An 11,270-nucleotide genomic window follows, 5' to 3' on the forward strand; every position below is an offset into this window, starting at 1 on the left:
GGAAAAAGTGTGTCATAGAGCAAAAAATATGGTAATCCCCAGGGCCTAAACTGCAGGCCTACTGCACCGCTCTCTTTTGAGTCCTCACGTGGGTCAGACAGTGGAGCAGCGTTCCTGGGATGGCCAAGCCTCTCGTTATGAAGGAAGGGGCTCCCTCTCCCTGGCCAAAGTGGGCCCAGCTAGGATTTTGCAGTGTGGCAAAGCTGTGGCCACGCACCATCCATGGATGCAGGTGGAGAGGGCCTTGTTAATTTCCCCCCTGCAGTCCTCCTCCGTTTCTGCGGCCTCGATAAGCCCCAGTTCCTTTTCCTTTGGCAAACTTTTCTCTTTTCTCCCGGGCTCTGTCCGCCTGAGGGACGCACCTGCCTGACTTGCAACCTCCGGGGCATAGATTTCTGCCCGTCCTGCAGGGGGGCGGCACGCGCTGAATGCCCAGGGATCAGTGGGGCTGGGAAGGCAACGGCGCTGAGACGTGAACCCCTCTTGATAGCAGCAGCTCCAGCTCTGTGGAAGGTTTGGCCCTTGGCACAGCCTCCTCTCCCCTCCCCGGGGGCCACAGGCACAAATCCCCCAAAAATACCCAAACGAGGAGAAGGCCTTTCCAGTGACGTTTGCAACGGCCAGTTCTGGGGTCCTCTCCTCAAAGACATCTGCTGAAGCCCCCTAGAGTGGCACGTTGAATGCCCGGTGGTTTGTGGGGTCCAGCCATGAACCCAGTACAGTGGGTGTAGGGCAGGGGCCCGGAAATATCTTGTTAGTGCCAAGGGAAGAGGCTCCAGAACGGATGGCTCACTTTCCCTCCTCTGTTCAACCCCCCAGCGACCCCATTTCCTCCATGCCCGCTGCCTCTGGGCTACTGAAGGCCTCAGAGCTCCTCATTAGGTGCTTGCCGCTGCCCCCTGCCCCATAGAGGTGGATCGGGGCCTCCTTAAAGGGGCAGCCACTCTGACAAAGGTGATCCCCTGCGGATGTGTGCCAGCCTTAAGCTGCCCGCTCTCCAGTTTTCTGGTTCCCTCTGTAGGGCTTCATCCCAGACTTCAGAGGTTCTGGTTCTGTCCTTCCACAGGACTCTGGCGGTTGCTATTGCCTTTCCAAAGCAGGGGTCCAAGGAGATGTTTTGCCGCAGTTCGGTTGAAGCAGATTGGCTGCTGAATCCTTCCTGTCGTCCCCATCGTATTACGGGATATTCAACCTCTGGAAGATTTCTTTATGCACCTGCCTTTTATAAATAGGAACTTTGCTCGCTTCCTTAAGCTCCGTTTGTGGCTATGGTGTCTTCTGCTGTCCCCTTGGAGTTGTGAATCGTGCTCCTTATACCATAATCAGTTGGTCATGGAAGAGGAGGGAATTTGCCACCAGCTGATAGGCTTTCCTGCGAGTTACTTTCTCCGCAGGTTGACCTGCCGCTCCTATCAGCCCAGTCCCCATGGCCTGTGGTCAGGACTGACTCTGGGACCATTGCTTTTGCCGCCCTTAAAGCTGCGTCGATGGCTCCTTCCCCATTGGAGAAGCGTAAAGTTCATATAGCAAGCCATCCCCTTGGGTGGGGCTGGTTGATGTTGGTTGAGAGTCCTTCTGGGGCCATCTCGACATCCGCTTTGGCGCTGGAAGGAAGCTTCTCTGCCAAATTCTGGGTGGACTTAAAGGCTCTGTTCCCCTATCCCCGGTTTGGGATTAATTCCCACTCCATGAATCTCCTGTAACCTCTTTGCTGTGGAGCCGATACACAAGTTTAAAACATTGCTGGAATTATGAAAATAAAAATTCAAAAAACCTAGTGCGTAACTTTTTCATTTTGGAGTGCCTTCTTTGAAGGCAGACCTGTTTAGGGAAGTTGTTAATGTTTGATGCTTTATTGTGTTTTTAATATTCTCTTGGGAGCTGCCCAGAGTGGCTGGGGAAACCCAGCTAGATGGGTGAGTATTATTATTATTATTATTACTACTATTTTTAGAGTTGAGCAGACATAAAAGAGTAACCGCAAAATCCTGGGACAAACTCGAGTAACTTTAACTCCCTGGGATATGTGTGGGGTCCATTGTTTTGTATAGCTGTAGTAGGGGATTTTTTCCCAATAGCCACACCATTGCGTTATTTAAGGTACATTTAGTTGGTCATGGTGGTGACTGCTGGGGAACTGAAAAAAGTGGAGTCCACAGGCTTATAAATTACAAAAACTCTATAAACAATGACAGGCAACATGCGGCCTTCTGGCAGTTCCCTCGCTGCGAGAAGCAAAGCTACAGTGAACCAGGTATAGGGCCTTCTCGGTAGTGGCGCCCGCCCTGTGGAATGCCCTCCCATCAGATGTCAAGGAAATAAACAACCAGCTGACTTTTAGAAGACACCTGAAGGCAACCCTGTTGAGGGACGTTTTTCATGTTTGGTGTTTTATCATGTTTTTAATATTCTGTTGGGAGCTGCCCAGAGTGTCTGGGGAAACCCAGCCAGATGGGTGGGGTACAAATAAATTATTATTATTATTATTATTATTACAGTATTATTATTATTATTATTATTATTATTATTATTATTCCAACAGCCAAGCTAGTGCCAAACATCTTGCTCTGCTTTCCCTAGAACCACACCAGTGAGGCTGAGAGGAGGGTTTTGTCCTCTGGGCAGCCCAGGACCTCCAGGCACACTGCCCAGGCTTGTGCCCTGGGGAAGTCCCTTCGGTGTTGCTAACGCAGCATTTTGACTTCACCCCAAGGCACACTTCCTTGTCTCTCTAGACAGATGGATGCCAACAACAGCTGATGATGGAAACACCATTGCTTTTTTATCATTTATTTTATGGCCTGAGTGCGAATTCTGTAGCCTGTGGGCCACATGCCAGGCCACTCTCTCTCTCTGGTCCTCTTGGCATTTGAGTGCATTTGACCAATTGGGACGCTTCCTTGAACTGTGATTCTGCTTCTTGCTTAACTGGATGGAGAGAAGGTGGTGGCGATGTGACCATATCCAGAAAGGAGCCCCCTGTACAAGGATACTATTTGCATTTGATGCTCATTTTTGCCTCTTGCCCCCTGCTATGTTGTTGATGCATAAGCATCATCTACTCTTGGGTTTTCTTTTCTTTTTGTGGCAGTTTCCACAGAAAAGTTTTCCTGCATCTATTACTTCTTTGCATCATCAGCAGCATTCCAGCTATCTCTTTAGTGAAATTCCCATTACAGGAATAAATACCATTTGGTTTGTAGCCTTTTAAGGCTTTGCCCTCGGGTCGGAAGAGCTTTGCGCCCGGGACAGGGAAATGGGAGTCAAAACAGACACTCAAGGAATAGTTTCAGAGAGAAAGCTTTATTTCTACCATCCAGGCTGGTAGAAGGAGAAAGTGTGATAGATTCACAAACAAGCACAAGTTCGCAGTCATTTGCACAGAGCATATATTCCCTCCCCTTTCTCCTCCTCCTCAGGAGTCCTGCCCCATGATGAGTTTCCTGAGCATGAACAGAAAGCTCCTGTCTTTGGGACTCTTGGTGCCCTTCCCAGGAAAGGGGGAAGAGAAGCCAAGGGGCTTGAGGAGCCTTGCGGTTCAGCGTGTCCAAGATGTGTTGCAACTAGAGTGAGATAAGAGTCAGTTCCCAGGCCTGACTTTTGAAGCTCTCTTGTACTGATAAAGGTAACAATTTGCCTATGCAACAGCATCCTGTGAGAAGAGCAGAGAAAAGATGTTTTGGATTTTTAGAAGAGAGAAAGGGGAATTTTGGTTTTGAGGCCTAGGGTGACTTCGGGTCTAGGTGGGGCACCTGTCCTCACCTCCTTCAGGTTCTGTTTCTCAGAGTCTTTATTATTTACAAAACTTTACACTGGTCATTAATAAAGGGGGGAAAATCCAAAATCAAATAAACAAACAATCTCTTTCTCCTTTTAGCCATCCGGCCAGAGACTTAATGCTGACTTTTTTCACATGCTCATTTAAACTGACCCAGACTCAACTGATCACATGCCCTTATAAGGACCCCTGTTGCTGGGGGAATTTTCCGTTGCCTAGCAACTGTTCAAAGCCATTACAGGTTTATTCTAATCTAGAATATCCCAACAGCCCCCTCCCCAGTTTGAAATACTGCCATAGACACCTGGTAATTTTATTTCTTTACTCGGTAAGACCCAATTCCATAGTCGGCATTTTAAATTTCACAGCAGCCAATGGCCCAATTTCAGTGGTTCTGGGGAGGGGGAGGGATGGCGTGCGAGGAGGGGCAGGCCGGGCAAGGGGCACGTGGCACAGGCAGTTAGTGACCAGCCCCTCCTCCAACCTGGGGAATTGTGGTTGTCATATCAGCCAGCCCTTGGATCCACAACTGCTGCTGTGAATGCCAGGTGGGCCCAGAATAAAATCTCCCTCATCCATTATCTGATTATGGATGAGGAGGCTGGTCTGGCTTGTATCACACAGACCTGGGTGGGTCAACAGGGTGGAGTTGGTCTCACCCAGCTGTGCCCACCTGGGTACTCAGTGCAGCATCAGGCCAGAGTTGAGGGTCAGGGAGGGCGAGTTGCTGTGGTCTATAGGTAAAGGGACCCCTGACCATTAGGTCCAGTCGTGGCCGACTCTGGGGTTGTGGCGCTCATCTCGCTTTATTGGCCGAGGGAGCCGGCGTACAGCTTCCGGGTCATGTGGCCAGCATGACTAAGCCACTTCTGGTGAACCAGAGCAGCACACGCCGTTTACCTTCCCGCCAGAGCGGTACCTATTTATCTACTTGCACTTTGATGTTCTTGCGAACTGCTAGTTTGGCAGGAGGAGGGACCGAGCAACGGGAGCTCACCCCGTCGTGGGGATTCAAACCGCCGACCTTTCGATCGGCAAGACCTAGGCTCTGTGGTTTAGACCACAGCGCCACCCACGTCTCACTGTGGTCTATAGAGACACTCTATCTCCAGGCTTTCGGTCCAGTTGAGGGTGGGAATCTAGAGTGTGTGCTTCTCACATTGGGGAAATGGGACAGATTAGGGATTCTGTTGGTTTACTGCCCAGCAGTCTCCCTGCCTGAGATGACAGAGCTGGTCTTGGAGGCGGTCTTGAAGACTCCCAGACTGCTGGATCTGGGAAACTTCAACATCCATGCCAAGGCAGCTGGCTCTGGGGCGGCTCAGGACTTCATGGCTGCCATAAGGACCATGGGGCTGGCCCAACATGTCACTGGCCCAACACCACATGGCAAGCCACACTCTGGACCTTGTTTTCTTGGCTGAGCAGGAAGAGGGTGATCTGAGGGAGGGAGACATTGACATCAGTCCCTTGTCATGTTCTGATCACTTCTTGTTAAGATTTAGGATGTTAACACTTTCCCCCCTCCACAGAGGCGGCGGACCTATTAGGAAGGCCCGCCCTTGGAGACTGATGGATCCAGTGGGGTTCCAAATGGCTCTGGGGGTTTTTCCGGCTGATATGACTGGTGGTCCTTGTCAAAGCTCTGGCTGACCTCTGGAACACCCGAATGGCTTGGGTTATTAATATGACTGCCTGTGAGTGCCCTCTACCACCTTGTGGAGCCCAATTGGCCCCCTGGAATACTCCAGAGCTTAAGATGAGGAAACAGGCTGGGAGACAGCTTTAACGCAAGGGGAGGAACGATCTGAATGAATGCAACTGAACACTGGTAAAGACTCATTATCGAGCCTACCCAGTGGCAGTGAAGGCAGCAAAGAAAGCCTACCGGTACTTTGCTGCCTCCATTGCATCCCCGTTATGTCATCCAGCAGAGCTTTTCTGGGTTGTACGGGGCATTTTAAAGGCTGACCCAAAGGAGGTGTTACAGATAGGTAGCCGTGTTGGTCTGCCATAGTCAAAACAAAAAAAAATCCTTCCAGTAGCACCTTAAAGACCAACTAAGTTAGTGCTTGGTATGAGCTTTCGTGTGCATGCACACTTCTTCAGATACACTGAAACAGAAGTTTCCAGACCCTTCTATATAGTGAGAAGGTGGGGAGGGGTATTACTCAGAAGGGTGATGGGAATGGGTGATGGGCAGATAGCTGTGATGAGCCTGTTGACGACTCTTAACGACTGCAATAGGTATTACAGGAAAAAGCAATGGGTGAGAAGGTGAAAAGTGGCTTTGTCATGTATAATGAGGAGGTGATAGAACCAACGGTGGCTCGCTGTGACTTGTTTGCAAAGCATTTTGAGGATAATTGAAATACTTTATTGTCATTTGTACAACTTGTATACTGTACAGTGAGATTACACAAGCACCCCCCACTCAGCTCTCTTAGTCTTAATTCCCCTCGTTTACTGACGCACACCCACCAAAGACGAAAGTCAGTTGCCTTTTGTTATTTTTTCATTCGGCAGCCTAAGGGCCCAGGGATAGAAGCTGTTCTTCACCCTGTTGGTGCGACTAATCATGCTTCTATATCTTCTGCCCAAGGGCAGGAGATCAAGAAAGTGCTGGCCAGGGTGTGAATAATCATCCCTGAGAATTTTCCTCACTCTCCTGAGGCAACGTTCTTCCATGATGTCATCCAGCGGATTCACGGGACAGCCCATAATATATTGTGCTGTATTCACCACCCTCTGTGGGCACTTCCTATCAGATGATGTCAAACCAGCATCCCACACCGTGATGCAGTATGAAAGGACACTTTCTATTGTGGACCGGTAGAAGATCATCAAATGTTGATTTGACATCGTTCTTTCGCAATACTCTCAGGAGATGGAGTCTCTGTTGGGCTTTCTTAACCACTTGGGTTGGATTGATTTTCCAAGTAAAATCGCTTGCATCCACCAAGACCTTGACTCTGCTGTTATAGCAGATGAATCTCATGGGGTGTCCAGAGCACAGTCTAGTCCTGTTGTGTTGGATGAGTTTCAGTTGGTAAGGCTCAACGATGTGGACAAGGTGCTCGGATCAGTCAGGGTGACCACCTTGCCCCTCTTGGCTGATCAAAACCAGCAGGGAGGGAACAGCTGGCTGGGCCAGGGAGGTGGAAACCTACCTACTGGTAACTACCAGCCAGTTGCTAATCTCCCTTTCCTGGGCAAGGTTCTGGAGCGAGTGGCCACAAACCAGATCCAGGCACTTTTGGAAGAAACTGATTTTCTGAATCCATTTCAATTGGGGTTTAGGCCTGGTTTGGGCACAGAAGTTGCTTTGGTTCCCCTGTATGATGACCTCTGTCAAGAGGTTAATTATTCTCGACCTCTCAGTGGCTTTCGATACCATCGACCATGGTATCCTTCTGGAGCGACTCTAGGGGTAGATGGCACCGCTATACAGTGGTTCCAGTCCTACTGAGATGGTCGTTCCCAGAGGGTGCTACTTGGGGAGTGCTTTTCAGCCCTGTGGAACCTTCAATGTGGGGTTTCACAGGGCTCAATCCTTTTTGTGCGTCTGTGTGGTTACTTTAGATTTTTGTTTTTGTTTTGATTTTTATTTATTTATTTCTACTTATACATCATACAAACAAGCATTGAATAAAACGAACAAATAATGCAAAACCAGAAGAAAATACAAAAGCAAAATTACAAGGATATAAACATAATAACATAAACTAAAATTGAAAATATAAAACATTATATTCTCCTAAAAATAAAAAAATGAAAAATAATACAAAAAAAGGAAGCTTCACTACAGGTGCTCTGCGTGACTTAAGCTTCACTGCACACATCACATTCCACAACCTTAGAACATGGTTTCAATGTGATTCCCTTCACACAACCCTGGCATTTTAGCAACAGTTCTAAAATTGACACAAGCTAATCTTCTGTGGTATATAAATGAACACACTGATTATGAGGAGCACAATAAGCAATTGTGGATTTTGCTTGGCTTGCTATCTCATCCTTCTTAAGACTGCCCTCCTGAGGCTCAATCGCATGTAAGGGATCTTGCAAATGTATCGTAGCATAAAACTATTCCCTTTTTCTAATTTCACATGCATCACCATCAAAACATACTTCAAATCCTGATGTTGCCAATTTAATCAGACTCAACAAATTAGACTCCAGTTGTGGAACATTAAAAACCTCAAGCACTTCCTTCCTTAAACACTTAAGCTTTACCTTTCCAATGCCAGATACGGGAATGTTACCACCCCAGCTAATGCCATAGCTTGACATTTTACATATAGTTCAAAAAGTCAAATTGTGTCTTATCATTACACATGTGACCCAATGCCCCCAGGTCCAAGACCCACCAACCTGAAGTATTACTTAGTCTTGTGATTAAGGCTTTATTCGTCTTGGTGTCATGTTTTCCAGCTTTTGTTCTCCATCTTGCACCCCGGTCTAGTTTCTCTTGCTTGTCCTGTGTTTCCTTCTTCTGTAGCAATGGACAGTCTTTCTTTAGGTTCTCTTTTGAGTCAGAATTAACACATTTCCTCGCTTTAAAGGCTGTAACTTCAACAGTAGTCACTGTTGTAAACCTGCCACTGTTGCATCTCCCTGAAGATTTACTGCCCGTTAGCGCTGACAGTGTCTCTCTGCTGTCAGCCCATTCCTGGCACTTTCCCCATTCAGTCAGCAATTTTCCTGTTATCCATTCACCGGTCAGGTCCTCTTCATCTTTGCCTTCTACTAAAGTTGAAATGGCATAACTTTCACCAAAGCTTGACAGGATTATGTATATTTGGGATATGGGTGTGAAGTCCAATCCATGCGCTCTTAGTTGCCCCAAAAGATCTCCAAGTGTCTGCAAGTGGTCAGGCTATAAATGTTGCTGGTATAATTTGAGAGTCAGTAAAACTTTACTGCCTGGGGTCACACTAAGATAACATTCTGCAAGGCTTTCCACATTGTTTTGGCTGTTGTTTGAAAATGGATAATTGAGATCTGTGAAGCCTCAACTCCCAAAGTAATACTTGCCTGTGCTTTCCCATCATATATTTGCCATTTTTCAAAGTCATCATCTTCTTCTTCTTCATCTGCAGGATCATTTGGATGACAGTGGATGCCACAAGGTTGAAGCAGATGGATATTTGTGGATGCAAACTGGTTGACATTCACCTTTGGAAACCCATTGACAGAAGTTGGCAGGCTGAAGCCAAGGACAGAGTTGCCAGGCAGAAGCCAGTGGAGGTGTCTGAGTGGATGCTGTTGGATGGTAGCCATCCCACTCAGCTGTTTGCCTTTCAGGGACGTCCAAAGCCGACGAGGTTTTCCCCAAGACCATCCATGGAAGTCATGAAGAGAACTGCAGGGCTTAAGCCAGCCAGCTTCTGTTTTCTAAAGAAACAAATGCCTTTCTAAATTATTTCTAAATACAAGGTCTTTCTGAAAACAAATTATATGGGAAATCAAGCTCTCCAGGATCATAGGGCACCCCTCCCTGGTAGCCGTGTGTTGTAAGAGAATCTTTGTTTTCCATATATCCTGGCCTGGTCTCTATTTATTTCCCGACCGGCTTGAGCCTACAAAACGCAATCTTTCTGAAGGTCCAGTCTTCCTTAAGAAGCTGAACCCCTTAACAGAACCTCTTTTTTGTTTATTTCACTGTGTCACAGGAAGAAGGGGCTGTATCCACTTGTGACATCACAGGGAGTTGATAGGCCTCAGTTGGTGACATCACAGGGAGTTATAGACGTCGGTTAGTGATGAGTGTCATTGCTTTGGTTGTGTTCTATGCGAGCAGGAGCCTTCTCCCAAGGTTTACACTGACCCTTGAACAGCACATTCTCTGTTTGCTGCAAACGTTGGGAGCTAGCAGTATGGTCAACTCCAGTTTTTGTCTAGAAGACAGTGAGAAGGCAGAATCCAGAAGTCGCCAGGTAGAGAACAGCAGAGTGGCTGGATTAGTACTTGGCATACCAGCAGGAATTTGGACTTTGGTAGACAATCATCAGGAACCTCCTTATTGAGTGATAATTTTGCATTAAATGGCTGAAACAGGTACCTTCCTGCCCTTGTGTGGCACTCCAGTTGACCATCTGCTGTGGTGAGGTCTGCAGGGCCTGCTCCCTTACAAGGCCTTAAAACTGGAAGCCCATTGACAGAAGTTGACAGGGCAAAGTGAGGAGGGAAGTTGTCCGATGCAGCCAGTGGAGGTGTCTAGGTGACAGTGGCTGCCACAAGGCTGAAGCCAGCTGATATTTGTGGATGCAAGCTGGTTGACATTCACCTCTGTTGAGGTGAATTTGGCATGGTCCACACCAAGGACAAAGTTGCCGGGCAGAAGCCAGTGGAGGTGTCTGGGAGGATGCTGTCAGATAGTAGCCTTCCCACTCAGTTGTTTGCCTTTCAGGGACGTCCGAAGCCGGTGAGGTTTCCCCTGAGACCATCCATGGAAGTCATGCTTAAGCCAGCCAGCTTCTGTTTCCTAAAGAAATAAATGCCTTTCTAAATTATTTCTAAATAGAAGGTCTATTATATGAGAAATCAAGCTCTCTAAGATCATTGGGCACTCCTCCGTGGTATCCGTGTCACAGGAGAAGGGGCTGTATCCACTTGTGACATCACAGGGTTACAGATGTTGATTAGTGACATCACAAGGAGTCTGTAGCCCATGGCAACAGCTGGGGGGGCACCTTATTTTTATTTAAAAATAAAAATGACTGCTGAGGTGCCTTCAGAACAAAATGTATGCAATTTTTATGAAAGAAATAACAATGGTATTGTTAGGAGTCCAGGTTCCTGTCTTGATAACACAGTAAACGTATGTAATTAAAAGGTAGATTTATTGCAAAAACAAGCAATTGGCTCCGGAGGGCTCTAGCCAAGCCTCCAGCATCCTCAGTCAGTTGACCTTTCTAAAGAATCCTTCCGTTTCCGGCAGAATAAACTGAACCTATGACCCTTGCATTTCTTATTTTGTTTCCTGTCAAACACCCTCCCACGGCGACGACTTCGTGGCTCCTTGGATCCTCTCCAACTTCTTCCTGAGAAGACAGGCTGTCAATCTTCTCCTTCGCGCCTGCCTGTGCCTCTTGAGAGCCCTGTCCGCGTTCCAACATGGCCTCCGCAAGAGAAATCTGATCCTGTCGGTTGCAAACTGCGGTCTGCTGCCGGCTGCATTCCTAGGCTGGGAGCTAGCGTATTCATGACAGGTATAGTTTTCACTGGCAGTTTCCCCTCAGTGGAAACTTCTGTGGGGCCGAGGAAGAAAGCGTGTCCATTAGCCAGCCGCGCCGTCAGGGGTCCGCCCAGTGCCGCAAGGCACTCCAACTCCCATCATCCCCTCTCCAGCGCGACCAGAACGACTGTGGACGCCGCAAGGTTGAAGCCGATGGATATTTGTGGATGCAGACTGGTTGACATTCATCCTTGGAAGCCCATTTGGCAGATGTTGACAAGCCGCTGCCAGATATTGGATAGTGACATCACA

General features: G+C 47.8%; 1 long non-coding RNA gene across 1 annotated transcript; it reads left to right on the forward strand.

Annotated features, from left to right (window-relative positions):
* The first annotated feature begins 7,142 nt into the window (after positions 1–7,142).
* LOC309353506 lies at positions 7,143–9,791 on the forward strand. The gene is made up of 2 exons (XR_014161913.1): positions 7,143–9,465; positions 9,499–9,791. It is a non-coding gene; the product is annotated as an uncharacterized lncRNA (long non-coding RNA).
* Positions 9,792–11,270: the final 1,479 nt, after the last annotated feature.

The sequence above is a fragment of the Podarcis melisellensis genome (assembly GCF_964234715.1).
Source record: "Podarcis melisellensis genome assembly, chromosome: 12".
Classification (NCBI taxonomy): Eukaryota; Metazoa; Chordata; class Lepidosauria; order Squamata; family Lacertidae; genus Podarcis; species Podarcis melisellensis.